At 31.7% G+C, this 22,539-nt stretch overlaps 3 long non-coding RNA genes across 3 annotated transcripts; 1 reads left to right on the top strand and 2 right to left on the bottom strand.

Annotated features, from left to right (window-relative positions):
* Positions 1-748: 748 nt before the first annotated feature.
* Positions 749-2,594, bottom strand: LOC146899823 (uncharacterized). Its single transcript, XR_015023784.1, has 2 exons — positions 2,313-2,594; positions 749-1,836 (listed from the first exon to the last, which is right to left on the bottom strand). It is a non-coding gene; the product is annotated as an uncharacterized LOC146899823 (long non-coding RNA).
* A 705-nt stretch (positions 2,595-3,299) lies between these two features.
* On the bottom strand, positions 3,300-8,677 carry LOC146899822 (uncharacterized). The gene is made up of 6 exons (XR_015023783.1): positions 8,548-8,677; positions 7,586-8,443; positions 5,983-7,511; positions 5,144-5,491; positions 4,860-4,991; positions 3,300-4,307 (listed from the first exon to the last, which is right to left on the bottom strand). It is a non-coding gene; the product is annotated as an uncharacterized LOC146899822 (long non-coding RNA).
* A 6,398-nt stretch (positions 8,678-15,075) lies between these two features.
* Positions 15,076-18,760, top strand: LOC146899821 (uncharacterized). Its single transcript, XR_015023782.1, has 3 exons — positions 15,076-15,215; positions 17,002-17,077; positions 18,198-18,760. It is a non-coding gene; the product is annotated as an uncharacterized LOC146899821 (long non-coding RNA).
* The last annotated feature ends 3,779 nt before the right edge of the window (positions 18,761-22,539 follow it).

Raw genomic sequence — 22,539 nt, 5'->3', positions numbered from 1 at the left:
GCAATTTGTCTCTCCCTCAGTACCTTGTGCTTTTTTATATGCATGAATCCCTCCCACACTGCCCAGCAAGGTGATGGAACTGGTTAGGAATTAAATTAATATATTGAATATACTTTTTTTATTAATAATACATGACAAGAAAATCGCTTACAACAGAGACAACGACAAACCGAGTTTAGCAATTACAATAAGAATGATCAAAACAAAGATGGGACATTGAAAACCCCTTCTCCTCTTGTCCACTTGAAAAGTACATTTGTTCGAATTTCAAAGCACCCAAATCAAAATTCTGTTTGCTAAGGCACTAGATTACTAGTTTTCAATGGAAGGTTTTGTTTATCATCACTCTTTATTGTCAGTTTTCCTCATTCACCCATAAATTTCTGCTAGAATGAATCAAATAATAAGAGACACAAACAATGCAGTCCCAATATAACATTATTATAATATTACCTTATACTTGGTAGAGATCATCATTTAAGTTGAAACACTATAACTAAAGTGTTGAGTTAATTTGTCTGCATTGTTCAATTCAATTCAATGTATTTTATCTTAATTAACGGAGCTGATATCGCGTGGTAACTTTCTTCAGAAAACCTAAGCAAGTGACTATAAAGGCCATATTTAAAGGTGATAAATATAAGGTTTTCAATGACTTTACACAGAAAGAAAAAAAAATTCAACAGCATATCACTAGGCCAGCTAACCGTATTGGTTATAATTATGAGCTTCATATACTAGACAACCGGAAAAAAAACATACTAACTTTTTTTTTAAGGAAACAAATTTAACTTGTTTCATTATTAAATAACGATGAAATAAAAGGAGGAACATAATCATGAACTTGGTGGCTAGAATAAGAATTGGCAACCCTAGCTAAACTACGAGCTACCAAATTTGCTTGTCTCAGTATAAACTTCACCTCAAAGTTACATTGCAATTCTAAACAAGGACTAATACGGCTAACAATCATATTAAATTCAGATAGGCCTTCAACCCGAGCATGAATTGCATCAACAAGTATCTTGGAGTCAGAAAATAGGGTGGTCACACTTGAAATTTCGAGTTGCTGCAGACATTCTATTGCCTTCAACATAGCGCGATTCCCTTTCATGAACCTGCATCTCATTGCACACCAAGCCAGACAATTCCTTCACAAAAAACACCAGCTACACCTCTGATACAAGCCCTAAAACCAGTGCGACAGTCTCGGAAAAATCTGGCATCAACATTACAAGTTACCTCCGTACCTGTCACAATCGGCTGCATATCAACATTGCTCGTACTGACAGCAACATTCTGTTGTACCTTTTGCACTGATTTCAATTCCGCTAACAGCACCTATGCACCCGTAACAATCTGAGATGTGCTGGACATAGTTTGGTTCCACACACAGTTGTTCTGATTCTGCCAAATTCCCCAGATTACCATTAGTATCCTACCTACAACTTCTTCTATCCCGCGTGCACAAATATCCATCAAATCCCCTCCTACTATAGTGAAGCGCATACAACGATTCTGCACTATATGGGACAGACCTGCTACGTACCCGCACGCAACACTAGTAGGACAGTCAAAAAAGATATGCCATTCAGACTCCTCGAATGCATCACACAGAGAACAATGAATTGGACACTGAACATGGCACGCCTGTAACCTATCCCGGGTCGGAAGACAACCTCTCCCAATTCTCCAGATTAGATTTCTCACTTTTGCCGCAACTTGTGATCTCCAGATACTGCCCCAGTCACCCGATACCTGACATCTTTCCGCCTTTAGAAGCATTGCAAGATTATACCCGGACGTCACCGTATGCAATAAGAGTAATTTCATCCTCTACAATAAGAGGAATGGAAAACATACTAACCAAAATGCAAAATACATATATATATCTTCTGCTCCCAATAATAACTAGAGTACACAGAAGAAGTTAACTAAGCTACAATAAGTGGCGTGAAATCTAGAAGATTTTCCATAAAAATTTTAAGCATGTAAAAGTCATGACTTTCTTCCACCTTATAAATCTAGCAAATTTCAACTCTTGCAAAGATTGAAATCCTGAAACAAACATTGGAATAGGGGAAAGACTAGAATATTTTAGTTTAGTACAGAGGTCCAATCCTAATTATGTATTTTTATGAGAAAATAAATTAATCCAAAAAAAAAAATAGGATGCATTGCTAGTATGGAATTACGTAGTTCCACACCACAATATATGTTAAAAATATGGTGGATATCGAGCTCTTGGAGCTGGAGGAAGGTGGAACGAGAACTTTGGTCACAAAGTCTGCAGGAATAAAGTAAAAGCAAACCTGCCAAGTTTCCAGCCTGGTGCAGCCAGAGAGAAAGGAAACTAATTCATTTGTATCCACAAAGTCTGGGCCAAGATATAACATCTTTAAGTGATGGAAAATGAACTGAAGAATGTTTAACACCTCGATTGAACCGGAAAGACTGCAGTGTTTTCGAAAGAGAGACAGGTTATATAGAACATTCTATATTTATTTACTTGTTAGAGAGAGAGAGAGAGAGAGAGAGAGAGAGAGAGAGAGAGAGAGAGAGAGAGAGAGAACAAGAGACGTAATCATGGAAGTGAGTTTCGACATTAAAACAAATTTCTGGATATATTCCAGGTTTTCATTTCCACCATTAAAAGTTTAGCTATAAGTTTTTTATTTTTTCTCATTCTTAAAAGGGTTAAATATGTTTTTGGTCCCTATAAATATACCAACTTTTCGTTTTGGTCCCTCTAAAATTTTCCTTCAACTTTTAGTCCTTATAAAATTTTCAATCACTACTTTTGGTCCCTATTTTTAAATTAATTTTTGTATTTTTTAATAAAATTATTCAGAAATGTGTATAATATTGTAAAAAAAATTCCCAAAAAAAATTAGAATTTTTTAACAAAACATGAATTAAATATGAATTTTTAACTGTAAAAAATGTAAAAATTCATATTAAATTCATGTTATGTTAAAAAATTCTAAAATTTTTTGGGAGATATTCTTATAATATTATGAATTTTTATGCAAATTTTTATTCAAAAATATGAATTCTACATATGATTTTACTTTAAAAGAGGGACCAAAAGTAAAAAAGGAAAATTTTTAAGGGACCAAAAGTTGAAGGAAAATTTTAAAGGGACTAAAATGAAAAGTTGGTATATTTATAGGGACCAAAAACATATTTAACCCTTCTTAAAATATTCAGTATCGGAAGCAACATTTTTTTGTATTTATCTTAGTAATAATAACTTGTAACAAGTTTTCTGTATTGCTATTGTGATATTCGTAAACGTAACTATAAAAAAGAGCAACAAATAAACTTTCAAGAAACTTACACAAACCAACATGTCATATACACTCAAGAACATAGAAGTCACAAAAGCCAAATCTAAAAGGGTGACAAACTTGAATATTTTACACTAGACCTAAAATTTCCAGACAAAATTGAGAATTACTCTATCCGTGGAAAAATATAAGCAAACTTGATCCAAAAAGTCAAATCTATTTGGTCCAAAAGTTAGACCAAAAATTTTAGATCCCTTTTGCTTATGTTTTGTTAGAGTATGTAAGTTCAATGTTGTCAACCACAGATTGCTGCTATTGGACGACACTATGTACTAAACAGCTTATCACAGAACAATAGTGATTTATTCAAACTCCTCTACACTATAGCGGCATTATAACCTCTATTTGACAACAATTGTGTGAGATAGTCCTCTTGCAACAAGCAAGTCCTAAACTAAAACTAAAAGACCTGCAGAATTTCCATATTTAATCTTTTGTAATTGGTGAATAGATCCAGGGGTCATTAGCATACACAAAATTTCAGTTAAGTCCACTGCTGGCTTTGATTCAGAATCGTACCTCATAAAGCAAAAAATATTAATGACTACACTTGGTGATTTAATTGGGATAGAACTATCAGATTTTTAAGGAGGTTGATTTAGTTTTGGAGGGTTTCTTGTCAGTGTTGTCCAATAACGGCGATAAAGTGAAGTAGCTGCAACGCTGTCCTAGTTTCGTTATTATAGGGCAATAGCCGTAGACCGAAAGCTATTCCAGTTTCTGCATTCTGCTATTGATAGCATTGTTTCTTATCCTCCCTTCTCTTTGTCTAAATGATTTCCTTCTTTTATTTCCAAATTTAACACAAAACAACACAGAAAAACCTCAGCACCCTATAAGGTCCAAACCAGTGCCAAGACTTACCTCCGTCCCTAACCGCTTATTCACTGCTCCATTCCACATATTTGCATAATAAGCTGGCTACAATCTAGTCCACATCGACATGACAGAAAGTACCTGCAAAGAGAACATGTCCTTCAGAACCAAACATCCACAGCACCACTAGAAATTTCAATTGCAAGCTTAGTAACAAAAAGACGATTTAAATAGATAGATTACTTTTTGAATCTGAGATTTTCAGGGAAGAGAGGAAAGGGTAGAAATTAGCTGCTTCATACAATGCTCGGATTAGTGTTACACAAAGACAGGAAAGAAACAGAAATGCAATTTCTCTTCTAGGAAGAAAAAAAGTCATGCAGGTATCTATCACGACCAAATAAGCATAACTTCATCAAAATCGTTGATACTCACATAATCCTTCTAACCAATTGTCATCTTACCCTTCTGTGTCTCACAAAAAATAAGTAATTTTCTAAAACAAAGGCAATAATTATTTCTTCCCTAGATTTTTTTTTCCACTAGAGATTCAAATTACCTTCCTGCAGTTAGTTCAAACATAAGTTCTTCACAAAATATTACGTAGTCTACAAGAAAAAGTGTTGTTCACATAATCGCAGGTTTGATTGTATACTTGCAATGCCTTTTAACTAATATGGAAAAGTTTACTACCAAGTGAGCATCAAGAGGTGGAGAATAGTTGTAAGCTACAGTGTCAATCCAACTGAATATCATGTTGTGATAACCATGTGGGTTGAGTTACCATCCTGTTTTACAACACTATGTCACTTAAAATTGAAAAACCTGTTTCATAAAACATAAAACAGTGTATTAAAATTGAACAGATGTGAGCCACCACCCTAAGCACCTTCTAGGCAAGGATAACATTCCTATTCAACAGGCATTACACCAATAATGTACATGAAACTGTAAAAACACTTCATCATGTTTTATACCTTTTCATTCTCATGCCCTGATTCACCAACCCATAAACTTCCCATTTCATCCTTCAAGCAAACTGCAGTATGATCAGCAGTCACCCACTTTTCTAGTGTCTCGAAACCTCTCCATCTACCTCAGTTCTTTGACACGGCTAAGAAGTCTCCTGAATGAACATCTGCAGGGTCAGTAGTTGCCCGCCATGGCTGGTTGCGTGTAGCCCCCATGTGCTTATTAAGGAAATCGGCGTTGACTTTGTGACCCCATGGAGCGTCAGAAAATAAAGGCACAACATCGATCAGAGAAAGAAGGGTTCCCAGCATCCCTGACGGCATGAGAAACACAGAAATTTCGTGCTCCTTAACCTGTTCAACTCAATAAGAATAACAGAACTTCGAAATTGGCTTGCAGCAATAAGATATAAACAAAATATAATAAAGAAAAAATAAATAACTAAAAAATAAATGCATATTTCAACTCTGAAGGCTCCCAAGAGTCAAACTTTAAGGAGTGTTCTCATGAAGAGAAGTAGTAATCCCATGTACCCCTGTAGGGCGTTGCAAAAACATAGAGAACACACTTACATGATAGTCTCTAATGAAACTAAAATCCCCAAAAAAATATCCTAAAAAAGCACGTGCTTTTCATTTTAATTTCTCATGAGAAAATAGGTAACGTGTTTTTTCTCAAGTAGACAAAATACACATGCTTCAAAATGATATAACTATAACGGACTAGTTCTATGGACTAAATTGATGGATGGTTGTAAAGTATTACAGCAGGTGCAATGTATTGCAGGTGGTAAAAACTACCTATAACATAGAAATCTTACAGCAGGTGCAAAGAAAATGCCTACCATATTGCTCCTATGTGAAGTTTCATTTTGGCCTGCTAATATGTTGCATGTTTATGACATGTATTTTGGCACTGATGTACAATTTTCTAGCCAACCCAATTCTTTGTCATTTGCAAGTTTATGTTAGTATCCAATTTTTCCTTTTTAAATGCCAGCTCAGATATAGGTCAAACAGATGTGATAATTTGGCATCCAGCATAACAGATTTAGAAGCCTGAATTATGTTGAAGCTACAGCCTACTTCCACAATAACACTCCGAAACAGATGTTCCATCGAATGCGCATTATTATTGAAATATCTATCATTATGTTCTATCAACACCTGCTGAACCTGTTTGCTCCAATTAGCAACACAACTGTCAATCACATTCAGCCAACCGGAGCAGTCCGGGCCCTGGTCAATCCCAGTACACAACCTCTGCCAAAGCTTCTACGTTTCTGGGCAGCTGAAGAATATATGAGTGGATGTTTCTTCATGTTGATGCCAGAAACAGAAAATTGACACAATCTTGCAGCCCCTTTTTGTAAGATTCTCATCCGTTGGCATCTTGTTGTGAGCTAATCTCCAGAAAATGAAAGACCTAGAGGGAGGGACGAAACTGTTCCAAATTAACTTACACCACCTCACCTTAGGACCAGAGATGTGCAAGGTGTTATAGGCAATTTTGCTAGTAAGTTCTCCATCAACAGAGGCCCTCCAATTCAGCCTATCACGGGAATCATCAATAGAAAGGGTAACTGTGAGAATTTGCTTTGCTAACTCTTCAGACTTTTGTATCAGATAAATGGGGATATTCCAATTACCATCCAGAATGTAATCTGCTACCTTCATATTAAGGGCAGGGTGCATGTGCAGAGGGATATTAAGAGATTCCACAATAGATCGTTCTAACCATTTGTCTGTCCAGAAGTTGACAGTGTTCCCATTACCTATTGACCACGAGGATTGCTCAGCAATCAATCTGAGAGATGGACTCTCATTCCCGACCAAACTAATGACGCTCTATTGTAGGTGATAGGCTTTCCATTCTTTAAGTACCGGGCTCTACACATTTGTGTCCATTGCTCGTCAGAAGTGACTAAAGACCAACAAAGCTGCAGCAGGGAGGATGAATTGACCAGCCTTGGGTCCTTGACAGATAGACCTACTTCCTCGTTTGGTTTACATAAATCCCTCCAAGCCACCGTACAAATTTTCGACTGAGTGATATCACCGCTCCAAATAAAGGTCTTTATCATCTTGGTTAACTGCTTTAAAAGATTAGCAGGCCAAGGATAAACATGAAATGAGTACAGCAGCATACTATTTATCACAGAATTGACGAGTTGTACTCTCCCCATTATAGATAACAGCAAGCCTTTCCAAACAGCCAATTTGACTTGGATTCTGTCCACAATAGGTCGGAAATGATGAGCTTTTGGTCTGCCTTTGAAGAGAAAAAAAAGGGCAACCCGGTGCACCAAAGCTCCCGCATACGCAGGGTCCGGGAAGGGGTCCCACCATTCGGTGTATTGTACGCAGCCTTACCCTGTTTTTTACACAAGACATGTTTGAAACCCGTAAGATTTGCAATGGTAATCTGCTTAGATAGAGGAACCGCACCTGTATAAAGCTTGCTCTTATTAACATTGATGATTTGCCCTGAATATGCTCCATAGTCCTCAAAAAGCTTGTGAGATGCTTGATATTAGATAACGTAGCTTTGAAGAAGATGAGAATTTCGTCTGCATAAAGACAATGGCTCGGAACAAGGAAGTTTCTGTAGGCTTGCATTAATGACAGCTTACCCTTTGTAGAAAGATCAGATATATGACTTCTTCAGCTAAGCAGAAAAGTAAAGGAGACAGAAGGTCCCCTGTCGCACGCCCCTGCAATAACTGAAATATCTGGTAACTTTACAGTTCACAGATATTGACAACCTGGCAGAGTGAGGAATAGTTTTAATCCAGCTACGGAAAGTGGGATAAAGCCAAAGCTCCAAAGGACATGTAACAGAAAGGTCCACTCAACCATGTCGAAGGCCGGCCTTGAAGATAAAATATCAATCTTGTATCTTTTTTTCAATATTTACAAATGGAGAACTCATGTCTTTAAATGTTTGTAGCGGACTTGGAACTAGATTTTACTTAAAAATGAAACATAGCTATATAATATACACGAACTTAAATATGAATTGCTGTGTTTCCCATGGTTTATAGACAATTTTTACAACGGCATAATATATGATCTGATCCTAGATACAGATTTAACAGAAAATTCTAAATAACAAGTGAGGGTTTGAGTGACAGATCTAACATCGAGAAGGCTGGTCGTTTGTTGAAGGCAGAGAAGACCAGTACTCATTCATGTTGGCATATGGCTCCAAAGGTGTTATAGACAGACAGTTCCATCCTGTGTTGTACCAACTTGGTAAGCGTGTTTGGTTATCCTCACAAAACTGAGCCTGTATGCATCATGAATCTGCAAAAAATCAAGGAGCATTGTGACTTACACTGAATTCGGTTACATTGAAAGAATAATACCTCATGAAGGAGACTGTGAATCAACAAAACATAGACAAATACCTCATGAAAACATTACAGCAGACTTGAGAGTAGAACACGACCAATGGCTTTAGATAGATAGACAATGTCACCACCCAAATCAAATGGGGATTGATCACTCTGAATATACAACATTTGATTTTAGTCCCCCTAAAATATTTCTTTTTGATTCCTCCAAAGTTTTCCATTAATGAAGGTAATCTCTACTTTTTAGTCTAACTCATCTTCAACCTTCATATTTTTTAATAAAATTTTCCAAAAATGAGTAGAAAATTATGACAATATTTGTCAAGAAAATTAGTATTTTTTAACAAAACATGAATTTAATATGAATTTTTTAGCACCAAAAACATAAAAATTTATATTTAATTCATATTTTGTTAAAAAACTCTAATTTTTTTTAACAAAGATTGTCATAATATTCTACCAATTTCTGAAAAATTTCATTAAAAAATATGATGTTTAGACATGAGTTGACTAAAAAATATGGACTAATTCCATGAATGGAAAATTTTAGAGGGACTAAAAACCTAAAAAAATATTTTAGGGGGATTAAAATTAAATGTTGATATATTTTGGGGGACTATTTACTTATTTAACTCTATCCTTAATAATTGTTGTTCCTCTTACAAATTTATCTAGTAAAGATTAAATAATGCTCTTTTGAAGGTATTATAAAAAAAAAGATGAATGGTGTATATATACAACTATTTTATAATAATTTTTAACAACTCTTTCTTACTCTTATTTTGTTTTTGTCATCTCTGTTTTTCTCTCTATTGTTCTTGACTAATAAAAAGAGAGAGAAAAATGAGATTGCTCCAATGGTTATCAGAAAAAGTTATACAAATACGACAAGATTCTTTTTCTCTTTGTGTCTCATCTTGGTCTTTAGGATTATCTTTCAATCATCGATAGCGACAGATCTCTAGTAAAATATTTACGGGTAAACAACTTTAATTTTTTATCTCTTGAATTTATTAGATAAACTAGTTTGGACACCCGTGCCAAGCACGGGCTAGAATTTGGTTATACTTGACGTAGAGAATATAATTATGTATCATGTATCGATTAAAGCTAAAGATTTGATAAAATAATGAAGGTTGAACAACAAACAAATGGAAAAAAAAACTCATACCTAAACCTTCAAGTTTTGAATGAAGATGTGGTATAATTCTCACCTCTGTGGTTGTTCTTTCTCCAATGTGCCGATCCACACCAGTGATGCCTCCCCTTCAAGGTCCAACGACGGTATCATATCCCGGTTCAACATTGTGGGGGAGCGGTTCTTGGTGGTGGATCACGTATACAGAGACTATGATACTTAGTGGAGAGATGCTAATTTGTCAACTGTGAGTAACAATTTCACATTATATGCAAGAATAGATGTTGAGCAACATATAAGTATGGTGACTCATATATCTAATATCTTACGATTGGTGCAATATCAATTTCACTTATATGATTGGTCTTAGTCTAATGTGATGATACAACCCATTGTAGGCTTCCACAGAAGACATAATATTATGATGATTGTTTTGTTTCAGTTTTTGGCTGTCATTTGTTGAATTCTATTTGGTTATTTCACCATATCATAGATACAAAGAGTCTCACGCTTAAGGGAGAGATGTTAATGTGTCGTGTGTGAGTTAAACTTCTACACATTAGATGCAAAAGTACATATTGAGCAACATATAAGTGAAATGTGGTGTCAATCTCATTTTTTTTAGGGGTGCGTCAATCTCATTTGTGGGGTTTCTCTTAGCCAAATATGAAGATCAAACCCATTGAAGACTCCCTCATAACTTCAAACATTATGATGAAATATTTTGTTAGTTTTTTAATATCATTAGCTTAATTTTTTATATTAAATATAAAAAAATCATTTTATTTTTTTGCGTTATTTTAAATTCCTTCATTTTTGGTTTTTGGAGGAATCTAAAAATGGAAAAACGCTAATGTGATATGTTGAGTTGACAAAATACATGCTTATTAAAAAAATATATGATAGATAAATTAGGGAAATAATTTGATGAGTTACATATATACGCAAAACCTTTGATTAGTTTTAGGATTAATTAGAAGCTGACCCACTTGTGTTGTTTTAATTTTTTGCATTATCCGTTTAGGGTCGACCTACACTTTTGCGTGAATTTACTGGGTTAGGTTTATGTCCCCCTAATTTGTATTTGTATCTCCCCCTTTTTTAATAATATAATATATATATAAGCACAAATGAATAAAGTCTAGTTGAGACGTCGTATATTCTCTTTAAATTGTGCTTTTAATTTAAAAAAAAATTACAAATATGATATGTAAAATTTACATTTAGATGTCAACGTATATTGAAGGAGAACACAAACGAAAACCAAACTCTCCACTCAACGTAAAAGGGATTTGAGAATTCGAGAAGAATTTCAAATTTTAGAATGAACGTTGAATTTTGAAACAGTGTGAAAATGTTGAAAGTTAGAAACAATATTTTATAAAATAAAAATCAATTAAATAACCTCAATTACCCCCTTCCCCTCAAAAAAGAAAAACATCAATTACCCCTTTAATTTTGTGATATGATCAATGTATGGATATCTTATAGGATAAATGCATAGTTGATTAATGATATGATAAATGTCTAATCTTGAATATCATATTAATGCATTCCTTTCTCACTAAAAACTGAAAATGTACATGCTGATGTGGATTAGTTTGATAACATTTAATGAGCTTAAGCACCATATATGTACACGTGTACTTTTGCATTTTCTGAAGCCAAATCTTTATAATAGAGAAAGTTTTTTTTATATATTAAAACACATTTACGTGCATTTGTTATTTTTTTTGACAATTATGTGCATTTGTTATTAAAACATATGACATAATTTTAAAAAAAATCAAGATAAACATTATAGGAAATTCGTAAAATTGAAATTTGAAAAATTACCGAGTTATTGGTAAAATTTAATTTTAGATATCATTCAATTCTCCTTTTAAATTATCTTTGTTATTATTATTTCACAAAAAAAAAATTCCTTTAGAATCTGGTAAATAGACTTTAATTTTACATAAAAAAAATTGAGGACACATCAAGGTCAGGACATGTCTCATGACTCAATAAGCACTTACAAATTTTTTAGAGATCCCTTGTCAAAGAGATCTTCACGCTAATTGCGGAGATTGAATCCACACCCTTGAAATTGAGTCAACTCATTATTAGCAAAACCAATCTTGATTAGGAATGCTATTATTAGTATTATTAGTAGCAAAAATAGTGAATCAAAACATGATATCATATAATGGTACCATTTAAATAACATTTTTTCATCTGACTAAATAAATTAGACTTTTAACAGAATCATTTTAATTTAAATTACCACATTAATGACTATTATTTAAAGAACCTTTTATTTTTTAGTCTATTATTTGTCTGACCTATTAAACGACACAGTTTAATATTTATTGGATCAACCCAATTAAAATGACACATAAAATATAATTATTTTAAATTATAAAAATATAAATTTCAAAATTTAATCCATTCAAAAAAAAATCAAAATTTAATGAATTTTTTTTTTGTGAATTTGTCAAAAACCTTTTTTATGTAAATTAAATATTCCCTTAAAACAAATGAATATAAAACATTAATTAAAAGGTTAAAAGATTCAAATAATTCATTTTTTTATACAGATAGGAAAATTGAACTATTTGAATTTTAAATGTCTTCCATTTATTTTTTATAATATACTACTTCAATATTTGTTTGTTTCCATATTTTTTTTTTGGTTTAGTTGTTTCCTTATAATTAACGCTATCATTTAATTTTTTTTTTTCTGTTTCCTGTCTGATCCATCAAATGAGGCATTTTCATTCTAAATAATTAAATGACACATTTTAACCTTTATATAATCATTCTAATTTAAATGACATATTAATTACTCTTAAATTGCTTTATCATTATATTATCCTTAATAAATGCAAAAATAATTATATTTGAGAACTATGTTAAATTATTAAGTATACAAAAATACATGAAAATTTTGTGTTAATATAATTCATTTTTTTGTTATATTTGAGAACTATATTAAATGGATTTTTTTTTCTCAAAAAAAATAAATCATTTTGGTTTGTTAAAAATACCAAATACGTGAAACTTAGAAAGGAAAAAAAAGAAAGAAAACAAAAAGAAAAAAGTCATGACATTGAGACAAAAGATTGAAAATAATACAATTTTTGATTGAAATGGTGGGTGGAATTGCTTGCAAATGGATGATATTTATAATAAAGGGTAGATAACAAAATTAACAATATTATTTAGTAGTCCCCACAATTTTTTTTTTATTTAATAGTAACTATCTAATTGACAAATTAAAGGAGAAAAAAGTCATATATTGATTGTCAAATAAATAAGATGAAATGACACTTAAAGGATTGTGTATGTATATTGCTCAATGGTTGATTGAACCTTTTGATACATTCTATTGAAGAAATTATGATAAGTGAAAAGCCGTCATAGTAAAACATGATGATTTAAGATGTCTTCTTATTAGAAAAGGTTTGTCCAAATTAGATAATGTGAACCAATTGTATGCAACCTTTATGATGATGTTTAACATGTCCGAAGATGTGTTTAAAATCATCAATTAGGATTCATCAAATAAGAGTTCATGTGTAGGATTCATCAAATAAGAGTTCATGTGTAATATACGTTTTTGTGCAAGACAAAAATTCATAAAATAGATATAGATAAAGGCTAAATCAATTTATTGAGATTAGTTTATCGACATATAAATTCATTAAATAATATTCAATAAACCTAAGGCATCTAAACTCTAACATCTTGATTCTATATCAAATGCAAGACATTGTCTTGACTAAAAATTATATTGTTGATGTTGAACATCTTGAAGTCGTAGAATGTAGACACATGCTCTCCAATGAGATCCTGGGAAAGTAACATTATCAATTAGATACAAATAAAAAAGAAAATCCACCCCATAATCTACGACCAAGTGATTAAACTTCTATGATTACAAAACACATAAAAAATAATGAAAAAAATAATGATTTGTTGATGGGGGAAGACACATGAAAATAATGAAAAACAAATTGTCTATATATAGGGGAACAAATCATGGCATGATCAATTTTGATTGGTTGATGAAAACTAAATGAGTCATTGTCCATCTTGATTGGCTGATAAAAAAACAAATGAGTCATAATTCAATTTGATTGGATGATAAGAAAACATTAAATGTGATGAAGAATGTGAAGATGCCACATGTACTTTTGCCCATAGAAGTAAGCTTTTGTATTATATAAAGATAAATGTATTTTATTGAATATCCATATCTTAGCGTGATTTTTATCTATTTTGAAAGAAAAATACGGTCACGACCTATTTAAATTATTAAAAAAATTCACATGTTTGTCCTCATGAACTTAACTCAGTTGGTAGAGACAATGCATAATATATGCAAAGTCTGGGGTTCGAACCCGGACACCACTAAAAAAAAAATCACGTGCTTAGGCCATTTTAGTAAAATATATTTTATGCTATTTTTAAGGTAAAATGATTAATTTATGAGAAATGCTAAGGACAAACTCTGAAACAAACTCTTTTGACACACTCCAATAATAGGAAGCCACCTCACCCCAATTTTTTATTCCATAACCTGGTAACCGGTTGTGCCAGTTTTGAAAGACAAACACACGCTGTTGCTTTTTTTATTTTTAATTAAATTTAATTGTTGTATCATCTTCTCCAAGACACCAATGGTGTCTACCGATTTGCCATGAGAAACAAACAGAGTACTTTTATTCTTCATCTTTGTTGTGTTAAAGTTAATGATAGATCTAAGTACTAGTAAGAATTAATTTCTACACAAATAGTTCTTTGGCTTTTCCAAACATAGTACCAGATGTGAACAAGACAAAACGTGTTGCTGCTTCACGTGTTACAATGGATTTTGCGTTACCAAAAAATGTTCTTTTTCATTTCAGTCCATCTATTTCTTCACTTTTAATCTCACCAGAAGCCACCTAACCCAGTAAACCAAAACAGAGGATTTGGCCATGTGTTCGTCATTCCCCACGACATTGATGAAAGCTTGAACCCCTTGAAATTGAACATGGTCGTTTTCGTAAGTTTGTTGGGTCTGCGTTTTTTTTTTTGGTTAAAACCCAGACAACATGTGATTAGTCTCGTGAATAATGTTCGATATTGCAGAAAAAAGGCAACCTTGTTTTGGAGTTTGTCGACATCTCAAAGCTTTAGGTGAGATGGTGAGCGGAGAAGATGGATGGTTAAAGATTAAACAACAAAATAAAAAGATTAATAATTCTCAATATTTTTTAATACATTTCAATTTCATATCAGGTTGCCGGTTAATTAAACAAAGGATGGGGATGATGTGTCAACATGTTATTGGAGTGTGTTGAAAGAGTGTGTTTGAGAGTTTGTCCTTAGCATTTCTCAAATAATATTATCAAATTTTATTCGAATTTTGCCGAATTATATAAACTACGTCGTTTTATATGTTGGCTAGGTACTATTGGCTATCACCTACGAAAAGGTATTAAGATTGCTTATATTACTACTCACACAATGTTCATCCTACGAGACTGAAGCTTGTTTGTTTTTGTGTCAAGTGTTTCAACTAAATTCTTAACATCTACTTCGTGAGTATTCTTTGGTATGTTTCTTTATTTTCATCCTCTAAATCGTCCCTATGCGTTCTTTTACATTTTTCTGTGCGATCGTTTTCTTCGAATGCTTATGTTGTATTTAGGGTTTTGCCCTTTGGTATTGTGAAATAAATGTTCTTAGATTTTCTTATGATTTTTCATGTTCTTACATATACGTGTATATGTACAAAAAAAAAGTCAGATCTAGATCTGCAGATATTTGTTGATGATATTCAGAATAGATCTGATATGTATGTTTTAATGGACACACAATGATAAAATCATCATGTATTTGTTCCTACTTGTGTTAACAAAGAGAGAGTGAATACTATGGTATTCGTTCGATCATTTAGAAACCTATTACATAAAATTACTAAAATATTTGTTGTTAAATCTTATAATATTTTAATAAAACTCTTAAATTTTGTTAAAAATGAATTTCTGTTTGAATTTATGGGTCTAAATATAATAAAGTTGAATATTGAATTTTATCAATATATTGATTTAGCACAAAGATAGTTTTTTTAAATTATTTTATATGTTAAAGTTTGGTATTTTGTAATATAGATTTAAGGATTCCCGCAATTAGCTTTGCAAATATTTATAAACTTGTCTAAATCATATGCTACAAATATCCACCCGAATATGAGGCTGGTGCAAATAAGATCTTTATCTATAAGGGTGCGTTTGTTTCAAGTTATATTCGTAGATTTCTGAAAATAAAATGATAGAAATGTACATGCCCATGTTTGGTAGAAGTTTACTAAATTTTATTCCCGAGTATAAAATATTCTTGGGAATAGAAAAAATTTCCCAAAAAAATGGTGGAAATAAAATTATCATGATGATGAGAATAAATTCATGTGGAACTACCTGTTAATCTCCCTATTTTTATTGTGTTATTACTCATTGATATTGTTGATTATATACTCATTATGACTATAAGTTATGTTCATCTTCTCAATTTATTTTATGATAATGTCAATGTTGGAGTTTTTCAAAGTTTGTATGAATTTGTTACTAAGAAATATGTCTTGGTTGTTTATATTTTTTTTTATGACCAAGATGTAAGATACTTATGAAGTTTATGATTAAAGTGATTATTTGTATGCGTTGTTAGTAATGGTTACTTTTATTAGGTATAGAATCCCAATATATATTGTATTTCTATTTCTAATGAGTGGACATGCTCGTTTCTTTATAAATTATAAGCGCAATGTAATAAGTAAATATAAAAATTGTTAAGCAGTTATAGAAGGGAGAAAAATGGATAGTTAATGATGGACATGAATTGTTGTTTAGAACATATAAAACAATTTGATTTTGATTATAAAATGTTGTTCATTGTATTTGTTGATGTTTTAGTATTTTTTGGGAGTTTTGTTGAACATTTTGGTATACCTGTTTGTTTTGTCTGTTGTCCGTTGATGGTTGTGATGTTAAATCTTTTTGATCAATTTTGTTGGTTGAATACGTTTTACTCATAATAGCTATGTTGTAACCTTCTTCTTGACACACCTTTAGTTAATATATTGATTAGTTTTATCAAGAAAAATATATATACAAATGTATAGAGATAATGAGTGCATATTTTGTTCTTGAATTGTCTTCCTTTGATGTTTTTGTTATGGCTCAACTTAGTACACAATTTGAATTTTATCACATCAGTGATATTTTAGTTTCTTTATTTGAAAATAAACAAAATGAACTAAATATACTACTTACTGTAACAATAAAATTCTTATTTCAAATATTATCAATCTAACAATAATATTTGCATATTACTAATATCAGGAGAATGTCAACACCAACGCCCTTATCTTCTATTCTCAAGTCCAGGAAGTTCAAAACAAAGCTTCATCCATACAAGGTGAACATATTTACAATAGTTTTTTTGTTGCGTATATTTTGTGGTTGAATTTAATTTATGCATAATATACATTAACCGTGTAAAATAGTTTTAAATAAACGTCCAATCAAATCTCACAATTTAAATAGCTATGTATATGTTTTAGTAAATAATATGATCTTCCTCCTTAAATTAAGGGTCTCACTGAGTAAATCACAAGAATTAAAAAAATTGGTTTTGACATTAAACTTATTGAAAATTGATATTGTTTTAAAATTGTATCCTTAAAAAGAGAGAATCACTGAATATTTTTATTAGAGAGAAAAAAAATTAAAACAAAAGTAGTGGTATGTTGGTAAATAAATAACTAATGTAGTCTAAAATTTAAAGGGTCTTATAACAAGGGAAAAGAAAAATGTCTAGAAAGTTTTATTTTTTTTAAAGAAGCCATGTCAATAAAGTTTTATATTTAGAGAAATGATATTTGTACAACCATTTTGGTACAACTTTTGTACAACTTTCTCTCTCATACTCACATTATGTTTTTATTCTCTCTCTTCCTTTTTCTCTCTCTATTGTTTTTGACCAATGAGAAGAGAGAACAACAAAGTTGTCTCAAAGGTTGTACCAAAATGGTTGTTAAAATATCACTACTCTTATATTTAGGGACATACTTAGTACTACCTCCGTTCCTTTTTAAGTGTCACTTTTTAACATTTTACACAAACCAAGACACTCAATAAATGTTACTTTTTCTTATACAATAATCTATACTTTTACTATAATAGCCTTAATCATTTAATAACTTATTTCATATATTTCTCTCTCCACAATAAATAACTAAGGGTAATGTTGGTAAAACAACATTTATTGTTGCATTGAACTTTGAAAGTGACAGTTAAATAGGAACAAAAAATTTCTCCAAAAATGACACTTAAAAAGGAACGGAGGGAGTATTATGATATAGAAAGTTTTATATTTAGAGATGTAAGTAATATTATGATATAGTTAAATAGTAAAATTTGATTAGATTGATGCGTGTGTGTGGAAAATTATTATACATTGTGAGTATTTACAAATTAAATTCTTCAAGATATATAAATTACATTGTCTCAAGTTGTATTGTTTTAATGTACTTTAGGATTCAATATTGATTGACAATTTTTTTTACCATCATTGGAAATATGAGTTGGAAGAACGAGAACCATTTTACGCAACAGATCCAAAATATCTACTTTGGACATGGAAAATAATGATTATGGATCATGGTGTTGTTTTCCCATATGGATTTGAAGTGGGGTCAGCTTATGGTCTTACTGATCAACATACCATGGAATTCTGTTACGAAGGAAATAATATTTTTTATTTCAAAATATTTGATGTCAATGGAACTGAGATAGATTACAAAAATGTTGCAAAGGTAAATTCTGTGATGGACTTGGTCTCTAACATAGAGAATAATTCTTTGACGGAATCAGAATCACATGGCAAGGATGATAATGTGGTTTCGAAGAGTTGAATAATTACATTGAGTGCTCATGATATTCATGGGAGACACTTTAGTAATTATACTATTGTAATGTGTATGAATTTTTTTTCTATATACTTTACTGAATTTTGGTGTAGTATTTTTTTACTCTAATTTTAACATACATGTAAACTATTTTATTTATATTTATTATCTAATCAAGTAGTTAAAAAAAATTAAAAATCATATAAAACTTTTCATTGTTCAAATTGATCATGTAATATATACAAAGTCGGAAAAATGGCGATGCAAAAAAAAAAACAGATTCTACACTTATAATTTGAGATTCTTCATATTTTTTCCCTCATAATTTTCCTTGAAGACATAAAATCTAGAAAAAAAGACCTAGAGGTTGAATTTTTTTTCATGATTTTTTTGTATGTATGTTTACGATGTTAAAATATGACTTTCTATATACAATTAGAGTTTTCGAACAAGGGACGAATTAATTGTGAATTTTTAAAGCGTCAAAATCTCAACAAAAAACAAATAACGAAAATCTCGACATAGAAATCGAAGTTTGAGCTGATTTTTTTTATAGAGAAGATATGCAAAGTTTCATATCATTCTAAAGAATCCTCAACTTATTTTTTTTTTTTTTGACCTAAAGTGCAAAATTGCACTTTTGTTCCAAATAAGCATATACTCATCGATCAAACTATATTCCTTAATTTTGCTATAATGTTTATAGCATCATAAGAATCTCCACAAGAAAAAATTAGAGTTTTTAAAAGAGGGACGAATTAATTATTAATTGTCATTTTCCATAATTATGAAATTCTTAGACAATTCATAATTAATTTGTCCCTCACTTGGCTTCTTCAAAAAAAAATTTTGTCCCTCACTTAAAAACTCCAAAAATTTTTGGTGAAAGTTCTTACAATGTTCTAACATGCTTACAAAGTTAGGGAACGGAATTTGACGTGTAAGTATATACTTACCGGGAACAAAATTGTAATTTTACAAGTTTTGGTTAAAAAAGAGAAGAAAATGTATTTTATAAAAAAACGTGCAGAGAGAAGTGTCAATTTTCTGATTTCTGTTTGGTGGATAAATTGTACTCCCTCTGGTCACATTTATAAGCAAAAAAGCACTTTTTAGATTCACTCAATACTTAATGTATTTGGCCAATATAGAGACCAAATACATTATGTATTCAATGAACCTAAAAAGTACATTTTTGCTTATAAATGTGACCGAAGGGAGTATTTTATAAAAAAACGGGCAGAGAGAAATGTCAATTTCCTCCAATTATCAATTTATGAAAACCTTACCCTTCAAGAACCTTAAAGAACGAATTGAAAATGACAAAAAGACTAGGACTAAATTTTAGGTTTTTTCCGTTGTTGCATGATATTGAAATTTCTATTAGTTATATGATTTTACAGTTAATTTTGTTCAGAGAAAAAAGTAAGACACAAGTTGGGTACAGAAAATGCTAATGATATTAAATCTTTTTTACTCGTTTATTTGTAAAATCCGGGAAGAGGGAAATTAAAACATGTTTTTTTTTTCAAATAGCTTGGTGGCGAGAATCACACGTCTTAAGTGTGGAAAAACGTGAATTCAAACTTGCGTCTTAACATGTCAAATGTCTCTACAAACTACACTGCAACCATCAACTGAGTTGTGTTTAAAGACTATGTATATACTAAGGAAAAGAAGAAAACAAAAAGAAAATGAAAATCGTCGAAATCACAAATTTATGTTTCATCAAACAAAAAGAGGCACCTCACTAGCAAGAACATTGAACAATAGAGCCTTAGAAATTTTGCTTCCAAACTTCAACAATTTTTAGCATTGTGCTTTCCAATGTCTTTTTTCCTTGCAAAAAGGCACATTCATAAGTACCAACATCAACTCTCCCTTGAGGTTTTCCTTTGTTAAAAGGAGCACCAAATACAAGACAAATGGTGGTGGGTGAATTCCTTCTTTTGTTTAATGCAAATGAGAGTGAAATTTGAGTCTAATTTTTTCTGCTAACAACTGATTCAACAACGAAAAAAGTAACAATCATAAACTGAACCAAATGTTGCTATTCACTATAGTCGTGTACGCTTTACCAACTTTCAATTCAATTGTTCCCGTAATTAGACACGACAATATAAAATTCATGAATATCATATTATTCTTCTTCTCAAGAGCACGAATATCAATCACCAACTGGTAATGTTTTGCAAAATAAGACTAAACATTTAAGTGTTTCAAATGATCCCCAACATTCTTAGTATCATATTTTGCAAGTTGCATTGCATGTCTATCGATGGAGAAACAAAATTATTGATCATAGCAAGGATCTTCAAATTATTAACATTCCATGTTAACAAAGCATTCTCGTATGAATGCTGCTCTTTACCCAAACGGTTCTGCTCATTCCCAAAGTAAAAGTCAAAAATGCCCCTACGCAACTTAATTGCGCTAGTGTATTATTAGCAACAAAACAGAAATACACTAGCACATGTTAAGTTGCGCTACGCAACTTAAGTTGCGCTAGTGTATTCTGAACTCAAGTTAAGTTGCGCTAGTGTATTCAAAACAGAAATACACTAGCGCAACTTAAGTTGCGCTAGTGTATTCTGAGCTCATGTTAAGTTGCGCTAGTGTATTCTGACCACAACTTAACATAAGCTCAGAATACACTAGCTCAACTTAAGTTGCGTAGGGGCATTTTGGACTTTTACTTTGGGAATGAGCATAACCGTTTGGGTAAAGAGCAGAATTCTTCTCGTATTTACCATCTTATTTTCTAATCTTTGGACTTAACAGAAGTTCCATCAATTTTTATTTCAATTTTTTTCCATTACACAGCTCCAATAAGAATAATTTTGTCCTTTGAATTGGACAATAATAGATTGAAGAGACATGCTTATCACTAACCATAGCAAACAAAGAGTAACAACCTAAGATATAACTTATCAGTGTACCCATCATGAAAAAACAAAGCAAGAGAAACAATTGGATGAAATCGCACCAACTATGAAGCCCCGATACCTGACACGATACCGATACGATACGATACCGATACGGCGATACGGGAAAAATTTCAAAATTCCCGATACGATACGGCCTCGATACGTTATTAAAAAATTAAATTTAAAATTAATAATATAAGTGCACAATGTATAAACATAACTAAAAATGATAATAAACAAACATTCACATTAATGAAAATGATCAAAACAAGTGACAATTACATATTTTTTCCGCACAAATTAGATAGAATATAGCTAAACATCATTAGTACCATCCAAAGAGAACATCATAAGTACTATAAAAAAAAAAGAACATCTTTGTCTAATGTTGACTACTTAACAGTTAACACTAATTTATATCGAAAACAAACAGCAGAAGAAATGTAACATTAGAGAGAATCAATCAGTGGTAATGGTTAGAAGAGAGAATAGCTATTGCTATGTGGTGACGAGAAACCCTATTTTTTTAGGTTAGAAGAGACAATATGATTTTGATAGCGCTGCCAGACTTGTAGTTTTATTTCTTATTATTTTATTTTACTTTTTTTTTAAAGGAAATATGTAAGACAGAAGTATAGGTGTCGGAGTATAAGTAAGCTGTGTCGGAGTACAAATTAGTCGTATCCCCGATCATTTTTTTTCCTTCAAAAAATGAATATTAACTGCCCGATACTTCTCCGATACGCGTATCGGGACATATCCGACACGTATTGGTCATTGTTTTTCAAAAAAATTAATATTAATTGCCCGATACTTTTCCGATACGCGTATCGGGACGTATCGTGGCGTATCGGTATCGGATACGTGTCGGATACGATACTTCACCATTTTTGGAGTATCGGGGCTTCAGAGCGCACCAAAGATACAAACTGCAACCACGCCGAAACTGACCAAACAACTAAACCTTAAAATAGAAACAGAACGGAGCCTGAACAGAAACGGGCCAATTATGCTGGAACCAAACTACCATGCCGAAACAGAAA

The sequence above is a fragment of the Medicago sativa genome, chromosome 8 (genome assembly GCF_051527215.1).
Source record: "Medicago sativa cultivar Bolivia chromosome 8, Bolivia_mono, whole genome shotgun sequence".
Classification (NCBI taxonomy): Eukaryota; Viridiplantae; Streptophyta; class Magnoliopsida; order Fabales; family Fabaceae; genus Medicago; species Medicago sativa.
This window is presented reverse-complemented; position numbering and strand designations above follow the sequence as displayed.